Here is a 6,848-nt window from a genome sequence, read left to right as displayed (position 1 = left end):
ATTTTTTCTCAATTCATGATGAGCACTATCATGTTTCCATTTATTTTTACCTTCTTAAATGTATTATAGTTTTCAGTGTGAGAATTATTGAAATCCTTTTTTGACTCCTCTGTAACGTCCTTTCCCTTTTCTTTTCAGTTTACTGGGTACTGTCTCCAATCAAAGTGAGTATCTAGAAGGCATTGCTCTAATGTAAAATCAAGCAGCATTTCTACTCTCCTGGGCTGTCTATATTGACAGTGTTTTCTTTGTGAACCTCCCTATCCCCCATATTTTAATTTGTGATCAATAGTGGTGTGCAAGATTGTAGATTAAACTACACCCAGCCCTAAAGTTCTCTGCCTCCATCCTCCCTATGATAACCACCATAGTTCTCAGTCTTTTTAAAAATTTATTTATTTATTTATTTATTTATTTATTTATTTTACCAGAGCACGGCTCAACTCTGGCTTATGGTGGTGCGGGGGATTGAACCTGGGACTTTGGAGCCTCAAGCATGAGAGTCTCCTTGCGTAACCATTATGCCATCTACCCTCCACTTCACAGGCTTACAGACAGTGTGTTTTCTCCTCCTTCTCCATCCTCCCTCCTTCTCCCTCCTCCCGCCTTCTCCCTTTCCTTTTTTACCCCATTCCTCCCTCCCCTCCCCATCTTCTTCCTCCTTCTCTTCCTCTTCTTCTTCTCCTTTTCCATCTCCTCCTCCTTCTCCTCTCTTCACCCTCTCCCTAATCTTGCTCCTTCTTCTTCTTCTTCTTCCAAATTCATGTATTTCAGTTCTCTAGAATTCATATATTAGTGAAACCACTGGGTAGTTGTCTTTCATCTCTCATTTTGCTAAGCATGATCACCTCTAGTTCCATACATTTTTGTCCCAAAGAACCCAATATCATTTTCTTTGATTTCAGAATAGTATTCCATAGAGTATATCCCATAACTTCTTTAGCTAGTCATCTGTTTATGGATATTTAGGCTGTTTCTACTCTTTGGCTATTGTGAATAAAGCAGCTATGAGCATACGGATGCATATGTCTCTTCAAATTAGTGTTTGCATGCCCTTTGTATAAATGCTCAAGAGTGGGATTGCTGGCCACAAAAGACCAGTCACAGACACTAAAGCAACCTAGAGATGCCCAGGAAACCAGAATAAGAGGTAGTCCAGAGACATTGGCATATTGTGGTGCCTATGGGTCTGTTTGGAGAGGCTGGCTTCATTACTGACGGGGGGGGGGTGTATGACACTGGGTTGCTTCATCTCACTAATACTATGAGGATCAAATGAAATGAAACATAGAAAAATGCTTCACTCAGAACTGGCATATGCTCTGTTCTACTGTGACTAATCCTTGTTTCTACTCTGTTGCTCCTCAGACTCACCATGAGTTGCTCCTCAGACTCACTCACTCATGGTGGTTGGTTTCCATTTCTTCTGCTTGGAATATCCTCATCCATTAATTCCATTCCATCCATCAAGCCCTAGCACAGACATTGTGTGTGTGTGTGTGTGTGTGTGTGTGTGTGTGTGTATGTGTGAGATGTGTCTGTAGGAAAAACACTGTTTTCCTCTTCTTTTGATCCCATTGTGCTTCTGACATCGGGTGTGTGAGTTTTCCACAACAAGCAATTACCTGACATCAGCTGGGTGCCCTTCCAGTCAATTTTAACACTAGCTGGAATCATCACAGGATCCACAGGTGAAACTGTCCCTGTCCGCCTCAGAGGTCAGGCTAGTCTAAAAAAGTCTAGTTGTCACCTGTGCATCTCACCAGCTGACTGTAAATTGGAGGGTCTTGTGATGCCACCCTCCTTGTGTCTGCTTATTCCCTGGAATAGTTCACAGAAATCTGGGAAACACTTCTGTTTCTTGGCTTTTCACATAATCAGGGATTGGTGTGGTGATGTGCTTAGAAGAGATATGAACATTTACTTCTAAAGCATAAATAGTCTTGTAAAGCAGCGTTACCATGAAAATAAAATAAGCCATGAGGATGGATGTGCAGGATAAAAGGATTCTGTTACTTGGAATTGTTGGTTGGAACGCAAACTGTTGCAGCCCCTTTGGAACGCTGTATGGAGAGTCCTAAAACAAATGAACATGGAAATACCTCATGATCCAGCAATACCACTCCTAGACATGTATCCCAAAGACATGAAAATACTAATTTGTTTTTTTAATTAGTGATTTAATAATGATTAACAAGATTGTGAGATAAGAGGGATATAATTCCATACAATTCCCCTCACCAGAGAGTTCTGTATCCCATCCCCTCCATTGACAGCTTCCTTATTCTTTATCCCTCCAGGAGTATGGGCGAAAGATCTTTATGGGATACAGAAGGTAGAAGATCTGGCTTCTGTAATTGCTTCTCTGCTGGACCTGGGCATTGACACGTTGATCCATAACCCCAGCCTGTTTCCATCTTTCCGTAGTGTGGTGGGGCTCTGGGGAGGTAGGTTTGCAGGACATTATTGGTGAGGTTGTTTGCCCAGGGAAGTCAGGTTGGTATCATGGTAGCATCTGCATCTTGATGACTAAAAAGCACTAAGATATAAAGCAGAACAAATTGTTTAATAATCAGGAACCTAAAGGTAAAAGTATAGCAGATGAAATTTTGGGTCTTCATGTTGGAAGTAGCAAGGGGCACATGACTTTACTAATTTTGCCTGAGCCCAACACCTAACATGCAGGTGGGCTGAAAATATTGTCTGGGAAGATGGTTTCAGAGTTGGGAATAGGATTAGAAAGCTGGATCAGGACAGAGAATAGCTCCCAAATATGGGGTAAGTATATAAATGCCATTAACTGTAAACCCAATCGATCTGACCTAGGGCCCATTTCTATTCATATTTAGCACAGGAACCTGTGTAACCTCTGCATCCCTGTCAGTCTGAACTTGTATTCTATGGTCATAGCTAGGAACATTCTAGGCTGTATTCATTTCAGGACCAGTCTTCCTTGAGTGGCAGAGTATGTTGACCCAGCCTCCCTTTGGACAGTGGGGCAAATTTGTATTATTCTATAATTGAGGGAAAGGTCCTATAGAGGCCTACAAAAGGTTTTATGATGTGGAAAACACTAAGTTGAAGGGATATGTGCACCCCTATGTTTATAGATGCATTGTTCACAATAGCCAAGGAATGGAAGCAACCTAAATGTTCTTGGACAGATGAGTGGGTAGAGAAGTTATGGGACATAAATATTCAATGGAATACTACTCTGCAATTAAAAAAAGATGATATTATGTGCTTTGGGACAGAATGGATGAAACTGGAGGTGATTATGCTTAGTGAAGTAAGTGAGAGTTGAAACACATGAACTTACAAAGAAGGGATGACCAAACTATTTCTAAGACATTGTGAGGACTGTGGTGGTTATTGGTGAGTGCTTGGGGGCAGGTGTCACAGAACTGTGGTGGTGGTTGTAGTATAAAACTATACTGTATAATGTTAAAATCTTGTAAACCATTACTAAATCACTAATAAAATAGAAAAAAGAACTTATGTCATATATATTCCATGGACTACTATTAAAAAAGATGATATTGTATGGTTGAGGACAAAAAATGGGTAGAACTGGAGGTGATTATGATTAATACAGCAAGTAAGGAGGTGGAAGGGAATTACCAGATGGTTTAATTCATGTGTGATAAAAGACTAAAGCATTCAAAAAATAAGAAAAAGAAAAGAAAAGAAGGCAACAAAACCATCTTTAATACTTTGTGAAAATTATGGTGCTTCTGGGAGGGGGGCACAGAACTTTGGTGGTGAGTTTGGTGTGGAGCTATAGTTCTGAAATCTTATATTTTTCACATTCAAATCACTAATAAAAATAACAAAAAAGAGGGTCAGGCAGTGGTTTATCCAGTAGATCATATGTGCTACCATGTCCGAGGTCCTAGGTTCAAGTCCCCAGTCTTCACCTGTAGAGGGGGAAGCTTCACAAGTGGTGAAGCAGGGCTGCAGATGTCTCTCTTCCCTCTTCTTCCTTCTCTGATCTTCTATAAAAAAAGAGGTGACCAAGAGTGATAGAGTCATGCAGGCATTGAGGCCCAGTGATAGTTCTTGTGGCAGAGGAAGAGAGGGAGGAGGGGGGGAGTGAGAGTCATGCAGGCACTGAGGCCCAGTGATAATTCTTGTGGGAGAGGAGGAGGGGGAGGAGGAGGAGGAGGGAAGAGGAGGAAAGACTATGGTAATGGATACAGATGAAGAGGTAGAGGGAGACACACACAGGATGAGATCTGGGAGAGTCTTGTGTACAGGAGCTTCAGTTCCCATGAAGTTTGGTGTGCAGGGGGCTGTTCCTCAATCTCCCTACTTCCAAGCCTGCTAGAAGTAAAGACTTTGGTAATTTCTCTGGTAGCTTCATCATAGCGGTATGATTGGCTCTCAACTCAGTGTCTGGCCCTTCTCTCCTTCCTGGAGTCTGGGGAGTTGGAGTTGCAAGTTCTAAGCTCTGGATTTGGATGTAGTCTTCCCAGCCACCCCCTGACCAATGCACCTTATGTGGAAGTAGTGCAGGAACTTAGTCAGAAACTGCGTGAGAACAGCAGCTTCTCTTATCGCCCAGGAAATTCCAAGGGAGCTGGGAGCTCTGTGTCAGGAAACTGGCTCTGAGACCAGACTTAAGAACAAAAGATGAGCCTGGTTTCCTTATCACTTTGGAAATCACCAGAGTTTTTAGGAGCTCCTTGCCAGGAACTGGAAGCAAAGACCAGCAGGCATATTTCTTGTATTTCACAGGGTCTTTTCCCAGAACCTCTTGGAATGGGTGAGGTGCCCTCCTTGTCCATCAGGCCCTGTAATTACAAGCCCTGTTGGCTCCTTGAGTTAATTATTGTGTAGCATCAGGTTTTTTAAAAATTCCCATTACTGTGTCAGGACTGAATATTGCCACGCAGTAGGGGATGGAGTAGGCCTCAAAAGCAGCGGAGATATGCTGTGTCATCTTTCCTTTCCTCTGACTCCCTCTGTTTCTATCTATGATTGAAAGGGAGAAAAATATCTGCTGCGAGAGTTGAACTTGTGTGTGAGAGAAAACTAGGTGACAATAAAAGAGAGGAAGGAAGGAAGGAAGGGAGGAAGGGACGAAGGAAGGAAGGAAGGAAGAAAGGGAGGAAGGAAGGAAGGAAGGAAACTGGCTTGTGCCATACTCAGTAGACCTGGGTTCAAGCTTCTGACCTTCACCTGCAGAGTGGGAAGCTTCACAAGCAATGAAGCAGTGCTGCAGGTGTCTCTCTTTTTTCCTTTTCTCTCTATCTCCCCTTCCCTATCAATTTTTCTGTTTCTATCCAAAAATAAATAAACAAATATGCTTTTTAAATATTTGTTTATTTATTCCCTTTTGTTGCCCTTGTTGTTTTACTGTTGTAGATGTCATCGTTGTTGGATGGGACAGAGAGAAATGGAGAGAGGAGGGGACGACAAAGTGGGAGAGAAAGAGAGACACCTGTAGACCTGTTTCACTGCCTGTGAAGTGACTCCCCTGCAGGTGGGAAGCCAGGGGCTGGAACTGGGATCCTTACTCCAGTCCTTGTGCTTGGAGCCACCTGAGCTTAACTTGCTGCGCTATCACAGGACTCCCAACAAACATGTTTCTAAAGAAAGGAAGGAAGGAAGAGGGGGGCGGGCAATAGCGTGGCAGGTTAAGCATATGGCGGGAAGCTCAAAGACCCGTGAAAGTATGCCGGTTCAAGCACCCGGCTCCCCACCTGCAGGGGAGTTGCTTCATAAGTGGTGAAGCAGGGCTGCAGGGGTCTATCTTTCTCTCTCCCTTCTCTGTCTTCCCCATCTCTCTCAATTTCTCTCTGTCCTATGCAACAACAATAATGGAAATAACAACAACAAAGGCAACAAAATGGGGAGAATGGCCTCCAGGAGCAGTGGGATCATAGTGCAGGCACTGAGCCCCAGTGATAACCGTGGAGGCAAAAAAAAAAGAAAGAAAGAAAGAAAGGAAGGAAGGAAAGGCAAGAGGAAGAGGGAGAAAGAGAAGGAAAAGAATGAGAAAGAGAAGAGAGAAAGAAATACTTACCTGGCAGGGGAGATATCATGATCACAAAGGTGGTTTTCCCAGGGCGAGGCTTATCCATTGCACTCCGGATGTGCTGACCCCTGCGATTTCCCCAAAGGTCGGAAACTCGATTGCATAATTTGTGGTAGTGGGGGACTGCATGCGCCCTCTTCCCTGTGAAAAAAAGAGAGAGAGAAAGAAAGAAAGAAAAGGAAGAAAGAGGAAGGAAAGAGAGAAAGAAGAGAGGCCTGGTGGGACTGAGCTGGACTGCTGACCTGGCCTTGGGACTAAGGATGTGTCCCCAATGTCAGCCCAGAACACTGACATGTGATTAGCCCCCTGCAGTCAGTGTTGGTGAAGCTATTTGGCAGCACATTGGAAAGCGTTGGTGCTGCTCAGTTGTCAAATCAGCCCTGAAGTCTGACACCAGCCCTGAACCAGTCCTCACAGCCACACTTTAGATGGGCCACCTTTTTCTTTTTGGGCACAGCAGCTCTGACCTTTGTGATGGGTCCTCCTAAGATGTCAAAGGGGAAACCTTGGCCAGGTTGGCACAGGTGGAGGCCAAATGGATTAAGTAGTAATGAATGACAAACTGTTAAACAGGTCAGAGCACATGAGTTCATATCGACAATAAGTCGATAAGTAAAAAAAAAAGGGGGGGGAGTAAAAGAAGGAAGGTCTCTTGCTTACAGTATAATGAGACATAAGAAGGAGTGCTCAGTTTAGAAGACCATCATTTTACAGTCATTGGAGCATAGATCGAATAAGGGAACAATGCTAAATAGATGTTATTTTAAAAATCCTTTATACTCTCTAACCTGATCCAGTTTCCTGGTCC

The 6,848-nt window shown here is 43.4% G+C and overlaps 1 non-coding gene across 1 annotated transcript; it reads left to right on the top strand.

The window, feature by feature from the left end:
- The first annotated feature begins 6,020 nt into the window (after positions 1–6,020).
- LOC132536092 (U1 spliceosomal RNA) lies at positions 6,021–6,184 on the top strand. Its single transcript, XR_009547771.1, has one exon. It is a non-coding gene; the product is annotated as a U1 spliceosomal RNA (small nuclear RNA).
- Positions 6,185–6,848: the final 664 nt, after the last annotated feature.

Source organism: Erinaceus europaeus, chromosome X (genome assembly GCF_950295315.1).
Source record: "Erinaceus europaeus chromosome X, mEriEur2.1, whole genome shotgun sequence".
NCBI lineage: Eukaryota > Metazoa > Chordata > Mammalia > Eulipotyphla > Erinaceidae > Erinaceus > Erinaceus europaeus.
This window is presented reverse-complemented; position numbering and strand designations above follow the sequence as displayed.